Source organism: Cupressus sempervirens, chromosome 5, assembly GCF_028749045.1.
Source record: "Cupressus sempervirens isolate cs-2001-9-10 chromosome 5, ASM2874904v1, whole genome shotgun sequence".
Taxonomy (NCBI): Eukaryota; Viridiplantae; Streptophyta; class Pinopsida; order Cupressales; family Cupressaceae; genus Cupressus; species Cupressus sempervirens.
In genome coordinates, this window is record NC_143122.1 from 951,844,350 (window position 1) to 951,855,512 (window position 11,163).

The 11,163-nt window shown below is 33.1% G+C and overlaps 1 pseudogene; it reads left to right on the top strand.

Annotated features, from left to right (window-relative positions):
• The window catches only part of LOC149559115 (putative wall-associated receptor kinase-like 16 pseudogene), a 15,469-nt pseudogene extending 5,077 nt beyond the window's left edge, over positions 1–10,392 (top strand).
• Positions 10,393–11,163: the final 771 nt, after the last annotated feature.

Sequence of the window (11,163 nt, forward strand, 5' to 3'; positions counted from 1 at the left end):
TTATAGTAAGTTTATTGGTCTTTAAAATAGCCTCTACATCTTCTCAATTCAATATTTCAATGGTTATTTATTTGCAACTAGGCTCTGGTACAATGTTGAGTGACATGGAACATTTTCTTCAAATGTAATAACACTACCTTTGTTATTATGTATGTTCCAAATGCATATTTGAATGACTTATAAATATGAGGGGAGACCTATCTAATGAAGAAACACATCTCTATGGTTAATCATAATTAGATAATAATATACTAACAATAATATAAATAGCCATATATATAAGAATATTTTTCTAAATGATAATTTCTTAACATTAAAATAGGAAAACTATTGAATATTGAAGAAACCATAAACAAACTTAAGAGAAAAGAACAACACAAAACATATTTGAAAGAGAAAGATATTGTTTATTGATAGATTATTTCACTACAATTACCTCTATATATATAGAGAGAGAGAGAGAGACTTTTACATTTTCTAGAACCAAGAAAATCTCAACTAACTTAATGTGTGGAGAAGGTAAAGATGACAAAACTGCAAGTTTACTTAGTCACCAATTAATGATCTGGAAGATGTCAATAACAACATATTTTTTAGTTGTAACAAACAACGATAATTTACTCATTCAATAGTGGAATTATTCCAACACCTTCCTTTAATTTCTACCACTAATGCATCTTTAAGTGGGAGAAATTATTACAAAAGTGAATTCAAACATCAAACTCTTAGAGATATAACAAGGTTCTAAACTTGAGAAATTTGACAGTAGATAATGCTTTGGTAAATATATCTGCAATTTGATCTTCAGTGCCACAGAAGTGTAGGTCCACTACTTCACTCTCCATTAAGTCATGAATGAAGTGATCCTAAACTTCAATTTTTTTGGACTTGGCATGGTATATAGGATTCTTTGCAAGCTTGATGGTGCTTTGGTTGTCACAAAAAATGGTGGTTGGATGAGCTTGTTGATGATGTGTCTCTTGAAGTAGTCTTATGATCCATAGAGCTTCTTGAGATGGCTTTGATGCGCCAATATATTCTACTTCTATTGATGAAAGTGACACTGTTGATTGCTTCTTATTACTCCAAGAAATTGGTCTTGATCCAAGATGAAAGATGTATCTTGAAGTTGATTTTCTATCATCAATATCTCCTGCATAATCAGAGTCTATATAACCTATTAAAGTAGGTTCTCCTTCATGTTTATACTCAATGCCAAGCTTGGAAGTGCCTTTGATTTACCTCAAAATCCTCTTAGTAGCTTTCTAGTGATCATAATGTGGATTTTCCATGTACCTAGATACAACACCAAAAACATATGCAATATCTAGTCTAGTTATGGTAAGATATAAGAGACCACCAACAAGCTGCCCTTACAATTTTTCATCCACCTTCTTTCGCGTAGAATGAGTACTTAATTTTAATCTTACTTCACATGGTGTATTGGCTAATTTACAATCACTCATATTGAACTTTTTCAATATATCAAGAGCATACTTAGTTTGAGAAAGCATGATTCTTCCATCTTCTTGCCAAACTTGCATATTCAAGAAATAGTACATTAATCCTAGATTAGTTATCTCAAAGGTTTTCTTGAGTTATTTCTTGGTGTTCTTAATACATTGTGTGGAATCTCCTGTAATGATTAGATCATCCACATACAAGACAATAATAAAAATTCCATCATCAGTATGCTTTACATATACATCTGGGTCAACTTTACTTCATTCAAATCCATTTGGTACAAAGAATTCATTTATTTTGGAGTACCACACCCTTGGAGCCTATTTAAGACCATATAGTGATTTTATCAATCTACACACTAGATGTTCTTCACCATCTTTAACAAATCCTAGTGGTTGTTTCTTGTAAATCTCTTCTTTTAAGTTAGCATATGAAAAGAACACTTTTTACATCCATTTGAAACATTTTCCATCCACACTTTGTAGCCAAAGAAATAATGATATGAATTGAAGTCATTTTAGCAATTGGAGAAAATGTCTTAGTGTAGTCAATACCACCTTCTTGTGAGAAACCATGAGCCACTAACCTTGCCTTGTATCTTTCAATGGCTCCATTTCATGTGATCTTTGTTTTGTAGGTCCATTTGTAGCTAGCTAAATTCTTTCCTTCTAGAAGTGTTGTCAATTCCCAAGCATTCTTCATCAAGGAGTTTTACTCTTCTTGCATAGCTTCTTTCCATTCATCTTTTCCTTTAGCTTCCTCAAATGTGCTTGGAGTCTCAAATTACATCACTTTAGCCATAACAACATAGTTAGCAAATATCATAGGGTTTTCTTGATAAACTTTTTGAATGCTTCGAGTCTTCCTTGTCTTCCTTGCACCCTCATCATCACTGCTACTTGAATCTTCAACCTATATGTTTGCTCCTTCTAGAAGAGATGTCATATTTTGATCTAAATCATTAGTGCCAATAGATTTATCTTCTTTAGGAAAAATTGGAAAATGAGAAAATATGGGAGATTTATTACTTTCAATATCTTCATCAAACCAAACATTTATTTTAACATAAATCTCCCTTATATTAGGATTATATAGCCTATAATCTTTTGATTGTTCACTATATCCCACCATTATGTACTTCTCACTTTTTCTTTCTAATTTGCTCCTATTTTCATCAAGAATGTGGGCATAAGTAGTAGAAACAAAAATACGAAATGAGACATAGTAGGCTTTCTTCCACTCCAAGCCTCTTTAGGGGTTATATTCATAACAACCTTTGTAGGAGTTCTATTGAGAATGTAAGCTACAATATGAATTGCTTTAGCCCATAGATTGACTTCTATATTTCTAGAATGAATCATACACCTATCCATTTCCGTTATAGTCATATTCTTTCTTTCTACTACTCCATTTTGTTGTGGTGAATAAGAAATAGTTGATTCTTTTTTTATGCCATTTTGTTTACAAAATCCCAAGAATTCCTTATTCATATATTTAGTTCCTCTATCTATTCTTATGATTCTTAGAGATTTCCCACTTTGTTTCTCAGTTAGAACCATGAAGTCTTTAAACTTATGGAACACTTCATCCTTCTTTTTTAAGAAATTCACCAAAATTTTTCTAGTACAATCATCTCTAAATGTAAGAGCATACCTTATACCTCCAAGTGAGGATGTTTTAAAAGGACCCACAACATCACTATGAACCAAATATAAAGAGGTTTTTGTCCTCCATGATCTTCCTTGAGGGAAACTTTCTATATGTTGTTTACCCATTGCACATCATTCACATACCTTTTTCTTAGGTGAGACTCTTGGGAGCCCATGCGCCATATTTAGCCTCTCCATAAGCTTGAGGCTTTGATAGTTAATGTGTCCCATACACTCATGCCACAACCTGCTCACATCATCATACTTGGCAATAGCACATACATCTTTATTTTCAATTAATTCTTGAAATTTATATAATCCATTCTCCACTTTAACAATTGTAGCCACTTTATAATCATTGTTCACATCCTTGATTAAGCATTTATAATTGTAAAATTCTATTTTATATCATTGATTGGCAATTTGAAATATAGAGAGAAGATTTGTTGATAATTGAGGGACAAGCTTCACATTTTTAAAGATTCCATTACTTACTTGAAAATTTCCACTTACTTTAACTTCTAGAGGACCATTATCTCCCAAATATATATTTTGATCATTTCTTTCATTTAGTAACTCAAATTGCTCTTGATTATGTGACATATGTTGTGTGCAACCGGAATCAATTATTCATTCATCTTTAAAATAACTATTTGCTTTAAGTGCTACACAAAAGGCATTTATCTTAGAATGAAATGATTTTTTAGACTTATACTTCATATCATTAATCCTTTTTTAGCATTCATTAGCTTTATGTCCTGGTTTATCACAATAGTGACCTTTCCACTTACTTCTATTTGGACTCTTAGATGAGCTATTTTTATCATCATGCTTCCAATTCCTTCCATTTGATTTATTATCTTGTACCTTTTGATCATATTGGTTACCTTTCATTACAAATGCTTGAGATGCACACTCAATAGTAGAAGATTCTCTTTCTTTTATTTGACGTTTTTCTTCTTGAATTAACTTAGCACACAACTCATTAGATTTAATAGCTTTTAGTTTATCTACAATATCTAGTCACCTTATAAAAGATTGATAAGAACTTGGAAGACTTTGTAATATGATTTGAACAAAATCCTTATCATCTATGTTCTTTCCAAGTGAAGCCAACTCACTTTTATTTACTTAGATGAGACATTATTTCTTGTCAGTTTGTGAATTTCATATTAGTGAGAGATATAATCCATACATCACCTGAATTTTGATACAAATTTTTCAATATCTTCCATACTTGCACTCTACTTCTTTCATTTCATACTTCTGGAAAAACTTCTTCAAAAAGTGTTAATTTAATCAAGGCTGCTACCTTCTTGTCTCTGCTATCCCAGTCATCTTGTTCTTTTCTAGAGTCTTTTGATTTCCATTCACTACCAATGGCAACATCATAACAATTTTGAAGAGCTAGAGACAATATGATTTGTGAAACCCAATCATAATAATTCTTTCCTTTCAATCTAACTGAAGGCAAAGGAACACTAAGAGAATCCATTAATCAACTTCTCTCCTTTTTCGATGAGAAAAATAAAATCAGAACTTTCAGCACTTCAAAATAATCAGTAAAAGAAATTCTCACCAAACTTATGTAGCAATTTCTTTACCCAAAAATAATGTTGCTCAATGAAATTTATGTCTTCTACAAAAGATTAGAATTTCACACCAAGGAAAAGCTAATATTTCCCAAGAATCACAATAGCTTTGATATCATGAAGAAAACATAAACAAACTTAAGGGAAAAGAATATTAGCACAAAACATATTTGAAAGAGAAAGATATTGTTTATTGATAGATTATTGCACTGTAATTACCTCTCTCTCTCTATATATATAGAGAGAGACTTTTACATTTTCTAGAACCAAGAAAATCTCAATAGACTTCATGTGTGGAGACGGTAAAGATGGCAGAATTGCAAGTTTACTTAGTCACCAATTAATGGACTACAAGATATCAATAACAACCTAGTGTTTAGTTGTAACAAACAACGATAATTACTCATTCAACAATGAAATTATTCCAACAAATATTATACAAGACTTGTTGAATAGAGCCACCTAATAGAATATTTGAGTATCTAAATATAAGTATGTGACATAAATGTGGAGATTCTATCAAATCAAACAAAAGGTGAATCAATCCGATTATATTTCCACAATCCATTATACTTTTTTATCTTTTGCTTCTGGATTTGATTGTGTTCATTTTTTTAGCATCAACATTTTGGATCACACTCTGCGATCCATCATCAGTATGAGAGAATGCAAGCATGAAAAAATGTGTGATCGGATCACACTCTACGATCCATCATTAGGATGAGAGAATGCAAGAATGAAAAAATGTCATCACACATTTTTTCATTCTTGCATTCTCTCATCCTGATGATGGATCGCAGAGTGTGATCCGAAATGTTGATGCTAAAAAAATGAACACAATCAAATCCAGAAGAAAAAGATTAAAAAGGTGAATCACCAGATTCAATCTTTTGATTTTCTTCCTAAGCTATTAAAATCAAGTCCTAGGTTTCATTTGAAGTCTAACTAATTCATCTCTAAAACTAAAACTACCTAAAATGCTAAGAGAATTTGTGCTTCCTAGTGGTTAAAATATTGAATCTAGCATACAATATGATTAATTCTGAAAGAGAACAAATATAAAATGCTTAAATTATTGATTCATATTTTTTTGATACATTAGGATACACACAGACTGATATTGAAAATGATATGAATTGTTTACATTGATGTCTGAGCATCTTTATATAGTCTTACTTCTCCTTACAGCAACTACTTATGGGAATAACTTCCCACAACTATATATTGAACTAATTTTATTTATCTAACCTAAACACAGAAACTAACCTAATTAATGTAATAAATCTAACATTCCCCCTTTGTTTCATTAATTTAGCAATCTAACATTCTTGCTTATTAGAAACTAACATAATTAATGTAATAAGTTCAAAATTCCCCCCTTATTACATTAATCCAATAAAATTGAAAAGCCTTCAGCAATATTATTCCTCTAGAAACTTTGATGAAGCTCCTTTACCAATCTTTGAAAGTTGTCTGCAACTTTAGATTGCAAATCCTAATCCTGAAGTTGACCACATAATAACATTGTTTCCATAATGAGACATAGTTCCTCCAAAATTTAACATCTCCATGGAGTGTGCCTAATGCCTCCTTTGGTGTCATAGAAACAATCACCATTAATATGTCTTCATATGGACGTCTTTCCTCCGAAAGTCAACATCTCCTCCGAGTGTCTCTAAAATTCTTGAAATTCTAAACACCCCCCCCCCCCCCCCCCTCTTTTCTTTAGGGACACAAATCTATCAAGTCCCCTCTTATCTTTAGGGATGAGTTTGCCAAGCCCTGACTTTACAGGGACACAAATAGTTACTTCTCATGCAATAATAATCTCTAAGTAAGAAGCTAGCTTGAGATGATAAAAATCCTCCAACCTCCATTGCCTCTAGCCTCCTATTTACTTGTTATTCTTTAATGCATAAATCTTGTATCAATTTTAGGTGGACTATCACAGTCATTAGTATTTGAATGTATTGTGAAATCATAAAAGTGTGTCTCACCTTCAACTGCAACAAAGGTTTTATTTTTCTTGAACTTCCCATCGATAAGATCTTTGGTTTGCTGAAAATAATTCATTTGTACATGTCAACTTTTTTGACAATAAAAACATTTTAGTTCTCTTCTACCAGGAACATTATATTTCTTTCTAATAAATAAAACACAATCCTCAATAAAATTCTAACTCTTATGAGCTCTATTTCCTTCATTAATTAAAGAAGAAATTATAGTTTCTAGGCTAGGATTCATTTTGTTCAAAGTGAAAACAATATGATCAAAGCTTGAAGGCATGCTACTAAGTAGGATTGCTTTGGCATCATCATCATCAACTTTAGAGTTCACACCTGCAAGTTGATTAAGAAGTGAATTAAAAGTACTTATATGTTGAACAATGTTATCACCTTCATTCATCTTCAACCTAAACAATTTTTGTTTTATGGACATTTCTGCACTAGAAGCCTATGAACCAAACAAGGTGTTAAGCCCATCCCATATTTCTTTTGAAGTCTTTGAAAGATCAATATGGTGTAAATATGCATCTGATAGACCAAGTCCAATCAATGTAGAGCTCTATGATCTTTGGTTGTCCACTTTGTTATTTCATCTACATCTTGGGGTTTCTGAATAGTTCCATTAACAATGTCCCATAGATCTTTTTCAATCAAAAGCAATTGTATCTTAATTTGCCATGTGCGAAACTCAGGCCCTTCAAATTTAGGAATTGTAGATTTATCCATTGTTTAGAAAACAATATTGCAAAAAAAAAAATGTAATTGAAAAACTGAGCAATGCATGTAATTTTTAACTAATCCTATTTTATTCCTGATAAAGAAGAACGATCACAACATATTCATGACAATATAAGATTATAATATCTGCACAATAAATCTCAAACCTCTCTTCAATAAATCCAAAGTTAGGGTTCTCATTATCCCAAATCCATTTACAGTCTTCTCCCCATTGATCAACCCGCTCTGATACCACATGAAAGAGAACAAATATAAAATGCTGAATTATTGATTCAGATTTTTTGGATACATTAGGATACACACAGACTTGATACAGAAAATGATATGAATTGTTTACATTGATGTCTGAGCATCTTTATATAGTCTTATTTCCCCTTACAGCAACTACTTACGGTAATAACTTCCCACAACTATATATTGAACTAATTTTATTTACCTAACCTAAACATAGAAACTAACCTAATTAATATAATAAATCTAACAAATTCCAACCGAAAAGCCTTCTCGTGTAGAGCTCCTAAATTCTTACTCGAGCATCTGGAAAGAATGGGACTGAAAATGTGGGGATTCTATCAAATCGAATAAAAGACGAAAAGCCAGGTTTAGGCTTTTAATTTTATTTCAAAGCTATTAAAATAAAATCAATGGTTATGCAATGGTTCTTTGATAGTTTTTACTCAAAAATAATCAATCGATCTTTGGAAATGAGACCTAAAATGGTATGAGGATTTATGATTCTGAATGAGAAAATATTGAATCCGATATGCTTGGTTCAGCTTAATTTTAACCGAGAAGAGTTCCGGTGTAGTGCCACTGACAAGATCTTCATAAATTCTTATCAGGATATCTGAATAGAGTGTGACTAGCCAATCAAACAAAAGCAGAATCACCAGGTTAGGGCTTTTGATATTATTTCAAAGCTTTTAAAATCAATGGTGATGGATTTGGTTTTTCTTAATTTTTATTAAGAAATAATTCCTTCATCTCTTAAATTGAGACCTAAAATTGTAAGAGAAATTGTGCTTCCTAATGGATAAAATATTGAATTCAATATGCTTGGTGTAGCTTAATTCTAGCAGACAAGACTTCTGGTATAGAGCTAATGGATGAATGCTTGTAAAATTTTGTTGAGGTATTTGAACAGAAAGTGATTAGAAAAGGGAAGATTTTATCAAATCAAATAAAAGATTGAATCACCAGGTTCAGATTTCTGATTTAATTACAGACTTATTAAAATCAATGGGTGTGGATTTATTCTTTCTCAGATTTTATGAAATCAAATAAAAAGATGAATCGCCAGGTTTATGCTTTTGATTTCATTTCAAAGCTATTACAATCAATAGGTGTGAGTTTTTCCTTAGCTTTCATTTACAAATTATAGCCTAATGTTTAAAATGGAATCTTGCAGACATAAACGAATGTGATATTTCGCAAAAGAGTGGATGCATTCCACCGCCGGTGGGAGGCTGTGTAAACATGAATGGTTCTTATAGTTGCTTTTGCGTTAAGGGTAAAGGAGATGGTAAGACCAGTTGCACTGACGGAAGCATACTCGCCGCCATGCTTATAGGTATTTTCGCAAAAGCTAGAAATATTCATGTAGCTATCCAAATTAATTTCTAAAACTTTGATCACGATTTTTTATTTATTCAAAAGCAATCTTCTATCATTGGCTCATGAATACTGATATTGTGTAAAGCAGGAATATTTACATCCTTGGTAGGAGGACCACTGATTGCAGGAGCCATGTTTTGGGTAGTGAAGAAAAGGAAAGAGGTGCTCCTGAGAAGAAAGTATTTTCTGGAAAACAAAGGGTCTCTTCTGCAGGAATACATCTCCTCAGATAGAGGGCGAAGGAAGGCAACTATTTTCTCAGAAGCAGAGCTTGTAAAGGCAACCAACAATTTCTCCGAAGATCTCAAGGTAGGAGTTGGAGGTTTTGGGAACGTTTACAAGGGTAAACTGGCAAAAGGAAGGTTAGTGGCTATTAAAAAATGCAAAGAAGATGACGAGGAACAAATCGATCAATTTATCAATGAAGTCATAATTCTGACTCAGATCAATCACAGAAACATTATAAGACTCTTGGGCTGCTGTTTGGAAACTTGGAAACCTTTACTGGTCTACGAATATGTGTCCAATGGAACACTATTTGATCATCTCCATGGAAAAGATGGGACCAAATTTTTGACATGGGATAAGAGACTAGAGATAGCAATAGAGAGTGCAGAAGCAGTGGCTTATCTACATTCTTCTGTTTCTGTTCCAATTGTGCATAGAGACATTAAGTCTGCAAACATTTTACTTGACTCCACACGTTCTGTGAAGCTATCAGACTTTGGATTGTCCCGTCTAATGCCAACAGGAAATACCCATCTGACTACCGGTGTGAAGGGGACGTTGGGTTACGTGGATCCAGAGTACTACAAGACTGTTCAGCTCACAAACAAAACAGATGTCTACAGCTTTGATGTTATCATGGTGGAGCTCTTAACCAGCACGAAGGCCATGTCTGTAGAAAGAGCAAAAGAGGAACGTATGTTGGCAGACTTATTCCTGTCTAGGAAAGCCCAGGGTCTTATTGCTGAATTATTTGATGCTCAGCTGGAGAAGGATCAGATGGAGTCCATGACAAATGTGGCTAATCTAGCAGAAGCTTGCCTAAGCGAGGATGTGAACAAGCGACTCTCCATGAAGGAGATTCTTCAAGAGCTTGTGTTGATTAGAAGCTCCAATAGGACAGAAATAAGAAAAGTACATTATGGGGCCAACAGAGAAGATTTTAAGGTTGTGAATGAAGAGGAGAGGACAAGTTACAAGAGAAGGCAACCATTCAGATTTAATGTAAAAAACAAGGTCTTCCATTCATCTCCAGAAATCAACATGTCCATCATCTCCAATGGATTAGATAGCGCGAATTCATCTATGGTTGATGCAAGATAGGAAGCTGAAATAAAATAAACGTATCAGAGTCATTATCATGCAGTTCATTTGTAGGACCGCTAAAACATCACATACATTTGTATATTTATAAATCTAGTATCTTTTCAAGTTAACAATCTTCTAGACGATGTATCAAGTCATCACCTTTGATAAATTCAAATATTTTTTTGAAAGAATGTATAATAAATATTCATGTTCTTCTGCCAGCTTCAGACAGCTTGTTCGCAGGCTCCCTGCCCAACTCTTGGTGGTGGGAATGACGGCTGGTGTTGCTGCTGTTATCTGCTATAGCTTGGCTCTGGCTGGTCCTCGGGTCCTGCTCCTGCTTTTCTTGTTGCTTCTGTTATTATTAGTTGGTCCACCCGTGATGGTGGTTTTGCCTGGCCCAAGGTCTCTTTTTTCAAATGATCTTTTATTTGCATGGTTCTGGGTATTTGGCCTAAAGAAAAATATAACGAAGATAATGTTGATGGGTGGTTTTCACCTGATCAGCTGGTTAACCCTGCTAATGTATAGGGTTCCAGAATCCTCCTCCCTCTACTGGCACTGTTCTTACGATTGAGGTTGCTTTTTTTTTAATTTTAAAATGAATAGTTTATAGTTTATTCAACCTTGTCTTGTTGTCATGTGTACTTTGGACAGGGGATCTTGTGACTTTATAATAGTTAATTAATAGAAAAACAACTATTCATTAAAAAATGTATACAATTTGTTACATCAATCCAATGCAGTGTAAATTATTTTCACCCATCATATAATATTTCTAGCAAG